This window comes from Staurois parvus, unplaced genomic scaffold (genome assembly GCF_062004578.1).
Source record: "Staurois parvus isolate SC_StPar_1 unplaced genomic scaffold, SC_StPar_1.0 ptg000499l, whole genome shotgun sequence".
NCBI lineage: Eukaryota > Metazoa > Chordata > Amphibia > Anura > Ranidae > Staurois > Staurois parvus.
Window position 1 is genome coordinate 327557 of NW_028318295.1, and position 14482 is coordinate 342038.

General features: G+C 37.9%; 1 long non-coding RNA gene across 9 annotated transcripts in view; it reads left to right on the forward strand.

The window, feature by feature from the left end:
• The window catches only part of LOC149452046 (uncharacterized), a 129005-nt gene that overhangs the window by 31173 nt on the left and 83350 nt on the right, over positions 1 to 14482 (forward strand). For 7 of the 9 annotated variants that reach the window (XR_016314937.1, XR_016314939.1, XR_016314938.1 and 4 more), the window contains exons 3-6: positions 2446 to 2799; positions 5055 to 5823; positions 6115 to 6159; positions 11101 to 11233. This is a non-coding gene — a long non-coding RNA (uncharacterized LOC149452046). The remainder of the gene's footprint in view (positions 1 to 2445; positions 2800 to 5054; positions 5824 to 6114; positions 6160 to 11100; positions 11234 to 14482) is intronic. The other 2 variants (XR_016314942.1, XR_016314943.1) reach the window with 2 other exon arrangements.

Consider the following 14482-nt stretch of genomic DNA (forward strand, 5'->3'; position numbering starts at 1 on the left):
CACCTAGGTAAGTATAATTTGGGGGGAAAAAAACAAACCTACACTTCTCTTTTAACTTAATGATTCATGAAAATATGAGGACCTGATCTTGGACAAGAAGTTGGAAGCCCACCAAAGATATTGTATTTTAGAAAATGGATGGTGGAGAGGGTGATATGTATATTTTGCGCATGAATCCCAACTCCTCCTGTAGCACTGGAAATATGGATTAGTCTAGTAAAAAGAAAAGGGACTCTTTTTTCATGACCTCATTTATCAAGTACCCGCTTGAGTGCAGGGTGATATCAGCATGGCATGGCTGAAAATGAAAAAAAAGAAAAACCCTATAATATGGATAGATTATGTTTTATTCAGAAATCCCAATCATTTGTGAATTGTTTGACTGTCACACTTTTTTAGAGTGGTTAATTACATTAAAATGTTTTACTGTCATTATTGATACACATGTATCAATTAAGGCTAACATATAAGGCACATGTGAGCATAAGGTAAATAATGTACAGAAGTTGTCTCATCCATGCTGGTGACTTATTGCTTTAAGCATTGCCATTCATTTTTTGGACAAACATTTGTTTCGGAGATTCAGATGTACTGTATACGAATCTCCAAATGGACATAGCAACAAATATCAACAAATCTGAAAAAAGTTATAATGAAATTAACAAATGCATTTGTTTCATTAATTTAATATGGATAACGTCACATGATGCAATAGTAGTTCAGGCTCTTGGGGAAATTAATTCAATTTTCAAATTTGTTCGACAATTCGGATTTAGATAATGAATGAATCTGAATTGCATTTTGCTTGTTGATTCAGATGTACATGACACCAGTCAATATTGTCCAATCAGCTCATGCCATTTCTCTTGGTGGGTTGGACTAGCGTCCGAAAATACTGAATCCTTCCGATTTGAATCCGTCTGATTCGCTAATATATTGAGTATATAGAAATCTTCTGGAAAAACTGCTAAATTTTTAAAATCCACCTGGACCAACAAATATACAAAATAAATGTCGAAGATATCAAATGAATAATGAAAATGAATCAGTTCAACATAAGGAACATGACGAAATTAAATTGTTCAATGAGCGAATGCACCTGAAATGAAACAAAAATTTCCGGCATACACATGTCTAACAGCAACAACATCTGTTAATTTTATAGTAAGAGACAGAAATATTGAGAGATAGATAGATAGATAAAAAAATAGATTAAAAGATAGAAAAATAGAAAAAAAGTCCATCCAGTTCAACCAACAGAGAAAAAAAAAGACACACACACAAATAGGAACCCTCAAAATACACTATCTTATACCCACAGTTGATCCAGAGGAAGGCACCCCCCAGTAAAGCATGATCCAATTTGCTCCAGCAGGAGAAAAAAATCCTTCCTGATCCCCCTAGAGGCAATTGGATATTCCCTGGATCAATTTTACCTATACATATTAATATCCAGTGATATTATGTGCATTAGGAAAGAAGTCATGCCTTTTTAAAACAATCTACTGAGCTGGTCAGAACCAACTCTTGAGGGGGTCTATTCCATATTTTCACAGCTCTTACTGTGAAGAAGCCTTTTCATTTTTGGAGATTACATCTTTTTTCTTCCAGATGTAAACAATGATCCCTTGTCCTTTGTGATGACCTTAATGTGAATAACTCTACACCAAGTCCACTATATGGACCGCTTTTTTATTTATGCATGTTGATCATATACCCCCTTAATCTCCTCTTCTGAAGAGAGAATACTGTATATTCAGTTCAGCTAATCTTTCCTCATAGCTGAGCTCCTCCATGCCTCTTATCAGTTTGATTGCCCTTCTCTGCACTTTCTCCAGTTCTCCAATATCCTTTTTGTAAATTAATGCCCAAAACTGAGCTGCATATTACAGATGAGGTTTTACTAATGATCTGTACAGGGGTAAAATTATCTCTCTCTCTCTTTTAATACAAGGAAGGATTTTGCTCTCTTGGCTGCAGCTTGGCATTGCATGCCATTATTAAGTTTACGGTCTACCAGAACACCCAGATCCTTCTCCACCATTCATTCCCCCAGTTGTACCCCCCCTAGTATGTATGATGCATGCATATTTTTAGCCCCCAAGTACATAAATGTACATTTATCAACATTTATCCTTATTTGCCACGCAGTTGTCCAATCAAACAGTGCATTGAGGTCAGCTTGTAAATTGGAGACATCCTGTAAGGACGTTACACACTGCACAGCTTGGTGTCATCTGCAAAGACTGAAATGGGATTTTTAATCCCAGACCCTATATCGTTTATAAATATATTAAAAAGTATGGGTCCCAACACTGAATCTTGGGGTACACCACTGACAACCCTATATCATTCAGAGTAGGAATCATTTATAGCTGTATATCATTTATAGATTGTTTCATGCTATTTTATGTTTTTTTTTTATCAAATTTTGTCACCACGCAGATCAGTTTGAGGACAAAGCACAACGTTTCTGGGGCTTGCAACCAAGAACATGGTGTATAAGATCCAGTATTGGTGGTTGGAGCTGAAGTAATAAAATGCTAGAGTTCTTTTCTCTCCTCTCCCATCCCCTCCCTTCCCCTCCCCTCCCCTCCCCTCCTTTCCTCTCCTTTCCTTTTCTTTCCTTTCCTTTCCTCTCCTCTCTTCTCCTTTTCCTTTGAAATGATTCATGATCCATCTGGAGGAAAGCTCCCTCACCTGTGGATCCCCTACTGTTAAGAAACACCTTGGTGTTCTTACTGGAGAAGGACTTAATAATGATTGCTCTACAGGTGGAGATGTGTGCCTTTTCTAAAGGTAAACATAATGTTTATTAAACTGTATGCTACCCCAACATTTCATAATCCTGATAAATGTCTGGTGTACTATGTACTTGTATAGAAAAGTATGCTGTACTCTTTGCATTATTTCTAGAGATGAGCGAATTATTCAAAAATTCGATTCGGCTGATTCGCCGAATTTGCGGGAGAAATTTGATTCGATGCGAATTTATTCGCTGCGAATTTAACTTATTAAAAGGGTTTCTAGGCTTCAGAGAGCCTTTATATTAGTGCAGAACACTGTACCTTTAATTTAAATGCCCTAGGAGTCTGCTGAGGAAGAGAAATAATACTGTCAGTCAGTATGACATGCAGATGAGTGCCGTCGATCTTAGAATCACCGCACACTTCACTCATTTGGGCAGCCACGGGGCACGACGAAGAAGAAGAAGAAGAAGAATGAAAAGAAGAATGAAAAGAAGTAGAAGAAGAATGAAAAGAAGAAGAAGAAGAATGAAAAGAAGAATGAGAAGAAGAATAAAAAGAAGAATGAAAAGAAGAATGAGAAGAATGAAAAGAAGAATGAAAAGAAGAAGAAGAAGAATGAAAAGAAGAATGAGAAGAAGAATGAAAAGAAGAATGAAAAGAAGAATGAAAAGAAGAAGAAGAATGAAAAGAAGAAGAAGAAGAATGAAAAGAAGAATGAAAAGAAGAAGAAGAAGAATGAAAAGAAGAAGAAGAAGAATGAAAAGAAGAATGAAAAGAAGAATGAAAAGAAGAAGAAGAATGAAAAGAAGAAGAAGAGGAATGAAAAGAAGAAGAAGAGGAATGAAAAGAAGAATGAAAAGAAGAAGAAGAAGAATGAAAAGAAGAAGAAGAAGAATGAAAAGAAGAATGAAAAGAAGAAGAAGAAGAATGAAAAGAAGAAGAAGAAGAATGAAAAGAAGAATGAAAAGAAGAAGAAGAAGAATGAAAAGAAGAAGAAGAAGAATGAAAAGAAGAACGAAAAGAAGAAGAAGAAGAATGAAAAGAAGAAGAAGAAGAATGAAAAGAAGAATGAGAAGAAGAAGAATGAAAAGAAGAATGAGAAGAAGAATGAAAAGAAGAATGAAAAGAAGAATGAGAAGAATGAAAAGAAGAATAAAAAGAAGAAGAAGAAGAATGAAAAGAAGAAGAAGAATGAAAAGAAGAATGAGAAGAAGAATGAAAAGAAGAATGAGAAGAATGAAAAGAAGAATGAAAAGAAGAAGAAGAAGAATGAAAAGAAGAATGAAAAGAAGAAGAAGAAGAAGAAGAATGAAAAGAAGAATGAAAAGAAGAAGAATGAAAAGAAGAAGAAGAAGAAGAATGAAAAGAAGAATGAGAAGAAGAATGAAAAGAAGAATGAAAAGAAGAAGAAGAAGAATGAAAAGAAGAAGAAGAAGAATGAAAAGAAGAATGAAAAGAAGAAGAAGAAGAATGAAAAGAAGAAGAAGAAGAATGAAAAGAAGAATGAGAAGAAGAATGAAAAGAAGAATGAAAAGAAGAATGAGAAGAATGAAAAGAAGAATGAAAAGAAGAAGAAGAAGAATGAAAAGAAGAAGAAGAAGAAGAATGAAAAGAAGAAGAAGAAGAAGAATGAAAAGAAGAAGAAGAAGAAGAATGAAAAGAAGAAGAAGAATGAAAAGAAGAAGAATTCCAGTACAGCAAAAAGTGTATCTGCAGAGAGCTCCGCTATTTCTGACAGTTTTCTGACAGTTCCTTCACATTTACAGCGGTTGAAACATTGTATCTATTTGTTTCCGAATAAAAACATCTGTATCCTCAATGGAAACAAATAAATACAATGTTTCAACCGCTGTAAATGTAAAGGAACTGTCAGAGAACTGTCAGAAATAGCGGAGCTCTCTGCAGTGACACTTTTTGCCGGCTGATCGGGGAAAATTCGATTCGTGCATCTGAAGTTTGCTAAAATTCGGATTCGGTGCGAATCAAATTTTTCCTAATATTCGAAACGAATTCCACTTCGCCAAGTTCGATTCGCTCATCTCTAATTATTTCCTTTGTGTAAAATCCAATGTAAAACATTTTTTCACAGTGCTGTGGACTACAAATAAAATAAAATAAAATATGGTGAATTACTGTATAACCATATACAAATTATTTTAAACAGTATCTAAATGCAGAGAAAAAAGTCTACCAAACGATATATTCTGTGCCACCAAATGGATATCATAAATGAGTCTGTGAAAATCAATCACAAACATGCATTTCCATGCTGTCCTCAACATACACCACGTTGTGTTCTTACAGTATGTGATATTCCAGTACACCACCACAACACAGAACTCACCAGATTAATATGACCACCCACTACAGGTAAGTCATAATGCTCTTGTTATATTTGTATGGCACCATCAACCGCTTCTTTGTATTAGATGTTCCACTTATTCTCCAGACACATACAGTATTTTAAGCCATATAAAAGAGGTAAAGGAAGAACGCCATAGCGTAAAACCGTAAGGTGCTTTTATTATATGTTAAAAACAATAAGATTCTACTCACAACTCTAGTGCTTCACCCAGCACTGAGGTATAATTGCATATATATGTAGTCGTATAGGAATTCCGGCTATCCACCCCATGCCATTCTTTGTGTACAGTAGCTGGTGATCCTGCCAGTGCTCCTACTTTCCCATTTTGAAATGACCACTCCAGTCATGGAAACACATCAATCCCAACAAGGTCAGTATGCTTCTTTGCATTCTGCTTGGGAGTAGTGATGAGCTGAACTACCCTGGGTTGGGTGGAGCACTGTACTCCAGTGTTTAAACCTCTGCTGAAATGTCCCCCTGCACAGCTCTTCACTGGGAAAATCAGTGTACTGTTGTTTATTTTTCTCATGCTGACAGTGTATTTCTGTCTTTGCATTTTACACAGGACTTTGCCTGTGCTCCTTTCAAGCTGCTGTTTCCACACCCCTCTCCCATTGTCAGAAAAAGACTCTGCCCGCAGCTCTCTAAGCCCATTATGCAGCAGAAATTATAGGTCATGTGATCACTTACACAAAAAAAGAAAAGAAGGTATTTATATATTTTTATACATATGTAGACACATGTTTTGCCTTGTATTTCTCTTTTAAACTGGAGGGTTCATATGTACCTTAATTTTTTCCCTGCTATATTTTAATTTTTACTTAGTTTACTTTGCTTTTCATTGATTTATTCCTCTGTTCTAATTTCAGTTTGTCTTTTTCTGTTTATTCATTTTGACATTTTGTGCTTGTTTCTTCTTTTAATCGGTTTTTCTTTCAGCTTTGTTTTCTAACATTAGAAGTCTAATTTCTACTTTTTGTTTTTGGAAATCGTGTACAGAGAGATTGGGCCACAGTCTATACACCTGTCCTGGCAAGTCATATGGTAGGTACTTGATTTTACTTTAAACTTAACAGGTACTTATCTGGTTTCTATTCTTTCTGTTTCTTTTTTCTTCATGTAAATTATTTTAGGTAACTGTTAGTTATGCAGCTGGATCTTGTTTATAGCTTGTAATTATATGTGTACATGGGTGAATCATATTTGCATCCTACTTACTAACGCAACAGTTTTAGTGTATTACTGCTGATGCTAGTCAATGTAATTCCAAAAATCACTTTAGAAAGACTGCCAGCAGTAGATCAAATAGTAAATCTCAGAAAATGTACTGTACCAGCAATTGGGCACACTAGAGTCTACTTTGCAATCAGCTAATAAAGGGTTTTTTCATGCACTTTTCTCAAGGAACCCATGCACATCTCTTTAGTCTATATTACATTGAACACAGGGAGGATCCTGATTTTAATAACTGGCAGAGGGTGTAGTGCATTACAGGGGAAGATTTGCCACCATTGGAATTAATCTTCTTAGTTCTTCTTATTAGAGTAGTGGCATCACATAGTGTGTGTGCAGAACACAGAGATAATACTGATTGTTTTAAACTGACAAAGGATGCAGGAGATTATGAGACATGATTTACTGCTGCTTGAGATGATATTGTCATAGTAAAGAATGACTATACTTCCTTAGGTCACACCCTAATAAGGATGTAAAGTACTTCATCATCAGGACAATAGTGAAGGGGGGGGGGGGGGGAATTCAGCCCTTTCATTTCCTTACCTTTTTTCCAATAAATAAAAGTGAGATCCTCACTAGAGTCTAGGTGCTGCTGATTAGAGGTGACAGGGACCACAGCCTGATTTTCCTTGTAGTGTTGACGATCTGCTGAGAGCTCAGAAAGACCATCTTACTTGTTCACCAGATTCAACAGATTAATTTGTCCAGATAAATCTTTGTTCTACCATGGATATACATGGATTATGGATCAGCCTATTCTGGTGCAATCCCAGAATGCAAAAATACAACCCTGACATGGCAAAAAAGGGGTATGTAAAACAATGATCTTATCCTAATTGCTTCTTTTCGGTCTGTTAAAAATTGAATGTGTTTTGCAATATCTGTTTGGTGCCAAAAAAAAACAAACAAACCAACAAACAAATAAATAAATACTTGTTGATTCTGAAACAAGTCTTGTGTACTAATAACTTACTGTGCTCTTTGTCTCCTCTGACCTTTATCAGTTAGCATTGTTCCCAATCTCTTTCAACTACAGAACACCTCCTCCATATATTATGGAGAAGATGAGAGGGAAAGGTATACTATTGTCCTTAACCAAGGTGATAATACTGCTCTTTCATAAATGCAGTATGGTGATTACATCTTTCACCCTCATCTTTCACCCTAGGAGAGGATCACTAAGTAAAAATAAAGGGAAAAAAGGCTGAGAAAAGAAAACTAATGTAGCCAAAATATCTGATTGATAGGCTGCAAAATTACATTTGTTGTCCTTGGGTTTAGATACAATTTAACCACCTGGCCTATATACAAATGACGGCCAAGCAGGAGCAACTACAGGCCCTAGGCACACAGGCCTTTTTCACGCCCTAGGGGCTGCACTACAGTGCAATCTGTCATGTGCTGTGTTTAAATTTGTTAGTGTATCTAAATATGCTAGTACACCTAACATTCCCCTCCTCCCAGACTGAAAATGCCGATGCCCAAAGGTGCCCCTGTGGTCATTCATCTCAACTGAGGGCACTCTAATACATGAGGTGTGTTATTGGCCACTGACCAGTATAAAAATATAGTGAGGTCCTCTCAAATTTGACTACATGTGCAAATATGCTTTAATACTTAAACTAACCCAACTCCAACATGTTACCTTTAACTCTTGCTGTCACTATACTATCACATTTATAAATCACTATATTATTCACTATATCATTTTTCTTTGCATTGATTTAATGAACCCAGTTCCCCTGACACTGTTTTTTTTTTACCATAGGTTTTATTAGAGGTAAATAGTGTGATGAATTGTTGATATAATTGTGTGATTCCAGGCCCTAGATGTTTACCTGATGGAAACTACATAGCAACTGCAAAGCATTCTATTCCATTAGGCAGAGCATTCAGTTTGCCACTTAGGAGAGAATATGCTTGTTGTGCAAAAGATTCTGACTTCTTGATACAATGCAAATTCTTCATACACTAATATGTCTCCTGGCTCCAAGCAGTGCCCATTGGCTGACCCTGTTTGTAGAACTTGACATTTTTTCTGCAATCATGCACTGGAATTATGCCAAGTGATTTCAATTGCATTTTTATTGTAATATGTAACATTATTGTAGAATACCCTTTAATTTTCCTAATATAAATTATAGTGCTCTCACTGTATTTCCCCACATTTTTTGTATCCACCTAAACTTTACATTAAACTTTACAGAAGACATTTCTGTTGCAAAGACTGTATTTGGATAATGTTTGAAACACATCCACATACATTCAGATCTATAGATGACAACAAAAAAATAACTATAATACATATATCATAAAAGAGAAAAGAAAAAAGAGGAAGAGGAAATTTACATTCCAATATTTATTCACACAGTCTTGTAAGACAGAGGGGGAGATTTGCTAAAACAGTCTTGTGCAGCTGTGCATGGTAGACAGTCAGCTTCTAACTTCAGCTTCTTCAGTTATACTTTGCCAATAAAACCTGAAAGCTGATTGGTTTCTATGCAGAGCTTCACCAGATGTTGCATTCTCCAGTTTTAGTAAATAACGCCCTATAAATTCACTTAAAAAAATGCCTCACACTTTGCTTAGTATAACATTAACATGTAATTCCAGTCAAATTCTAACTAAGGCTAAACCTACTCTCACCCCAATTCTAAGATTATTCTTTCTATCCTGTCAAAGAAAAGATGTCTATACTTACCTATTCTGAAGCTGCTCCAGTCCAGTCACATGATTGAGTCCCAGCGCTGACTTCAGTGTACAAGAAAGGCAGCTTACTATGGGACATCTGTTGTTGACTGTCCCTTCTTTACATTGACTCCAGTGCTGGGACCCAATCATGTGACTGGACCAGAGTGGCTTCAGAAGTGGTAAATATAGACATCTTTCTTTCACAGGGTACATAGAATAGTCTTGGAATGGGGGTGGGAGTAGGTTTAGCCTTAGTTTGAATTTGACTGGAATTACACTTTAATTATGATATTGGTTATAAAACGATAGCTTTCTTGTACTAGGCATTGGTGAACATATTTAAATGTTGAATGAGAAGGTTAGTCCTGAATTATATTTTTTTAAATCATAAATTTAAATTCACCTGAATCCACCTGTATCATACCCTCTGCTTGTAGGATTATTATACAGTATATCCAATGTCTTTGGGAGAGAATTACATTATTTCACAATTTTTATTTGGATTTTTTTGCACAAAGATGAAAAAAACATGCAATGTATCTTAAATAGTCTTAATTGATATTAGTACATAGTCTCCAGTTGCTACCCTGAGGATATCACAGTGAAATGATTCCCCTCATCAAAGCTATTCAACATTAAATGGGTCCTATGGGATACAAATAGACTAGACTCATCCTATTTTGGGGATATCAGAGAAGTTAAAAAAAGGTACTGCACACCATGTACTCCTCTCTAGGAATAAGGACATCTATCCAACATATGAAAAAAAGGAGCCTGCAAAAAGGGCAGTCCTCAAATACAAAAATAATATTTATAAATGAACATACTGTATTAATAGTAATCCTATAAAATGAAATATAGTTCTTTCTATACAAAATGTGGCTTATGTGGCAGAATTATCTACTTCAAACTACTATTACTTTATTATCCATATTCATGGTGTTTACTCTATAATGGTAGTTTAACAGAATAGATAAATTATCAGACAGGGAAGAATTTTAACTTTCTGTTTACTAATAGGCGCAAAGTTAAAATTATTAATGCAAAACAGAATCAGGATGGCAAAGAGCATGCAAGCAGGGGTGGACTGACAATCTCATGGGGCCCCTAGGCAATAGGGGATCATGGGGCCCCTGTGTCCTTGCCCAAACTCAAAAAAGCCTATGAAAAAGGTACCAGGGGCATCTCATGGGGCCCCCTACTGACCCTGGACCCTCGGGCAGTGCCCGAGTTTCCAAATGGTCAGTCCGCCCCTGCATGCAAGCATTGCAGAATAATACAAAATAAACTGTACAGACATGGACTCTTCACAGCAATGTTTTTGTAGCACAATCAGGGTACAATGTTGCTGCATAGCATAGTCTCTTTAAGACTCTATAAAACTAGTCTAGTTGAGAATCATTACTTTAATAAAATAGTAAAATAGTTCACAACGCAAACATCTACCTGCAATTATCCTCAAGCAGAATCCATCTCAGTGAAGTCTACAGTAGTTCTGTTACCACAGGTGAGCAGTTCCAGGGATTCAAGGTGCAAGGACAATGGGCTACCTCCCTCCCAGAACTTGAGCTCCCCACAGTAGCTGGGTCTCATGCTTTAAAGCCCACCCACCTGTTTGGACAGTGAAGGGCCATTCAACTGGCTGCAGATAATTTGCATCATGCTTCATTGGGTGTAGCCTTTCTGAGCTGTTGAGGAAATTATTCCCATGGTAATGGAGTTAAAGGGTCTTGCACCTGCATATAAGCATGATGAGTAAATAGGTACAGTGCAACACTCTATCCCACTTGAACTTGCTGTCCATGGCAAGTTTTCAGACCATTTAAATTCATCCTGAGGAAAATGTGTAGGGAGGGCACCTGAATTTAGGTATCTAGGAGCACCATGAGAGAACAGTATTTTGTGGTAGAGTATACCATACCTTAGGATGAGATGGCCCCTGATCCCTTACTCATCAGTTTGTTGGCTTCAGGTAATAACTTTGGTCTTTCTCTGGGACTGGGCCACTACTGTAACTTTATTGAAACTGATGGATCCTACCTCTGTGTATTTTCCCAGCTATACTCTTCCAGCACATAGATGAGGTTCACTTAAGGCCTACTCTAAGGACTTCTTCCAGTCAAGCCAAGAATTTCTATCTCTTCAGGTTCTTCATCCACATATCAGCAAGGCAAGGCTAGTGGATATCACGGTATGATGTGTGCCATTTTGTTACTCTTTCCAGGGTGATAATGCAGGGAGAATTCAAACTTCGCCACATTGGCTGTTTAGTGTTGCTCTGGAGTATCAACTTTATCTGACCTTGTTAGGTACTCAGCTAATCATTCAGTGACTGCCCGCACCAAGGTCAACAGCTGCAGTTTGAATGAGCTGTAGTCTGTAGGGTTCATATGTAGGCTTTGATTGGGGTAGGCGATGACCCAGTACTGGCTTCCTTGTACCTGTGAGAGTACATCCCCAGCTCCTGCATATTATTTTTAGTTCTTAGCCTCCATTCCTGTATGGTTTTATGTTCTCAGAATTGAAAAGTAAGCCTCGGTGACATAGGAAGTGAATGTCTCATTTGAATTCATGGCATTTTTTTGGGTTTAAAGTTCAGCCCATATTGGTGCACCAACACAGCAGTTAGTATGCAAGATAGTCTTTGAAAACACAGCTAAATCCTCTATATAGATCAGAATACCATTCAGACTCATAGTTACATAGTTTACATAGTGGATACGTTTGGGAAAAGACACAGGTTCACCCAGTCCAACCTGTGTGTGTGTTGTTTTATTTTCTAAGAGTGTACATATCCCTGTATGTTGTGCTCATCGAGTAAGACATCTAGAAAATATTTGAATCTGTCTATATTCTCAGCTAATACCACTATATGGTGAAGAGAATTCCACATTTTTACTGCTCTTACTTATAAAAAAATCCCTCTCACAAATTTCATTTTAAACCTTCCTTTCTCTAGCCTTAAATTGTGACAACATGTTCGCATCACAGACCTAGGTTTAAAGACGTTGTTGTCAACTTTACAGTCACCATTTATTAATTTGTAGATAGTGATCATATTTCCTCTGAAGCATCTCCTTTCTGGGGTAAATAATAATAATAAAATATGACTACTGCTTTTTCTGATATAAACTACTGTTAACTTCCTCATAGTATGTTTACAGATTTCTATGACAACGGCAGACTTTCATAAATCCATATTAATTGTCACACCGTTTTCCATAACAAATTCTTCAATGGAGTCCCTTAGCATTCTCTCAAACACTTTGCAAACTATTGATGTTAGGCTGACTGCTCTATAGTTCCTTGTCATATATCTAGACCTGTTTTTGAATGCTGGACCAAAAATGACACTATGGAGTTTATTTACTAAAACTGGAGAATGGAAAATCTGGTGCAGCCCTGTATAGAAATAGCTCACTGTAACCAATATATGCAAAATCACAATATGAAAATTAATTTGTCCATGAAATTGAGAAAACTTTTAATCAAATTATACTTTTTTTCCATATTTATATTATAATGTGATGCAATAAATTACAAGATACATTGTAAAGTATACATGTTACCTTCGTAACTTCCATTTTTTTTTTTAGTCAAAGCTTAGTTGAACAAGCTGAAGTTAGAAGCTGATTGGCTACCATGCCCAGATGCACCAGATTTTGCACTTCCCAGGTTCAGTAAACAAACCCCTATGCTTATAAGTCACTACTATTCCAGCCATTAGGAAGCCATTAAAATCAAAAAGAGTGGCTTAGTTATAATCGATCTAAACTCCCTGAAGACTAAGCAGGCTCTGGTGATTTGTTTATATTTAGCAGAGGAAAAAATAAATATTGATGCAGCGCTAGAATTAAACGGAAAAAACAATTCTTGTCTTATAAATGCATGTATAGGATAAATGTGTTATGCATATAATATGTAATAAACATCAATGATAACAATGATAATCTCAAAGTGAACGAGTAAATTAAAGTGTAAATACTAATGAAAAACGCATGATCATGACATGCGTGGTGGTAATTAGAGATGAGCGAAGTATTCAAAAATTTGATTCGACTGATTCGGCGAATTCGTGGAAAAATTTTGATTCGAGTCGAATATATTCGCTGCGAATTTAACTTATAAAAGGGTGTTTCTAGGCTTCAGAGAGCCTTTATATTAGTGCAGAACACTGTACCTTTAATTTAAATGCCCTTGGAGTCTGCTGGGGAAGAGAAATAATACTGACAGTCAGTATGACATGCAGATGAGTGCCGTCGATCTTAGAATCACCGCACACTTCACTCATTTGGGCAGTCACGGGGCCAAAACCAGAGTGTGGAGCCACAGTGTGGCGGTGGAGGCAGCAGCAATGGGAGGCCATATAGCACCCTATGACAAAAATGGAAACCACCAGCAGTGTGAGGAGACCTGAAAGTGGCACATGGCAGAGTGTGGCGATGGAGACAGCAGCAATGGGAGGCCGTACAGGGACCCATGACACACTCTGGACCTGGCAGCAGCATGAGGAGGCGGTACAGGGGCCCATGACAGATTACGGGCCTGGCAGCAGCATGAGGAGTCGGTACGGGGGCCCATGGCAGATTAGGGGCCTGGCAGCAGCTATGGGAGGCCCGTAATCTGTCAGCACCCTATGACAAAAAATGGAACACACCAGCAGTGTGAGGAGACCTGAAAGTGGCACATGGCAGAGTGTGGCGATGAAGACAGCAGCAATGGGAGGCCGTACAGGGACCCATGAGAGACTCTGGACCTGGCAGCAGCATGAGGAGGCGGTATAGGGGCCCATGGCAGATTAGGGGCCTGGCAGCAGCTATGGGAGGCCCGTAATCTGCCAGCACCCTATGACAAAAAATGGAACACACCAGCAGTGTGAGGAGACCTGAAAGTGGCACATGGCAGAGTGTGGCGATGGAGACAGCAGCAATGGGAGGCCGTACAGGGACCCATGAGAGACTCTGGACTTGGCAGCAGCATGAGGAGGCGGTATAGGGGCCCATGGCAGATTAGGGGCCTGGCAGCAGCTATGTGAGGCCCGTAATCTTCCAGCACCCTATGTCAAAAAATGGAACACACCAGCAGTGTGAGGAGACCTGAAAGTGGCACATGTTTGGGGCATGATTCATGGCGGATTTAGTCAGTTGTGTCAGGAACTGGTGGTTTGAAATCCAGACTAATCCACGCCTGATTCATTTTCACAAACGTGAGTATCTCCACACTTTGGGTGGACAGTCATGTCCTCCGCGGAGTTGCAATACCTCCTGCCGCACTAAACACGCGCTCCGATGCCACGCTACTGGCCGGGCATGACAGCCTTTCAAGGGCAAATTCAGCTAGTTGGGGCCAAAGGTCAAGTTTCGTTGCCCAGTAGTCAAGGGGATTGTCTACCTCGGTTGGCAGGGTGCTGTCCAAGTAGGCCTAAGCCTGTTGTTTGAGG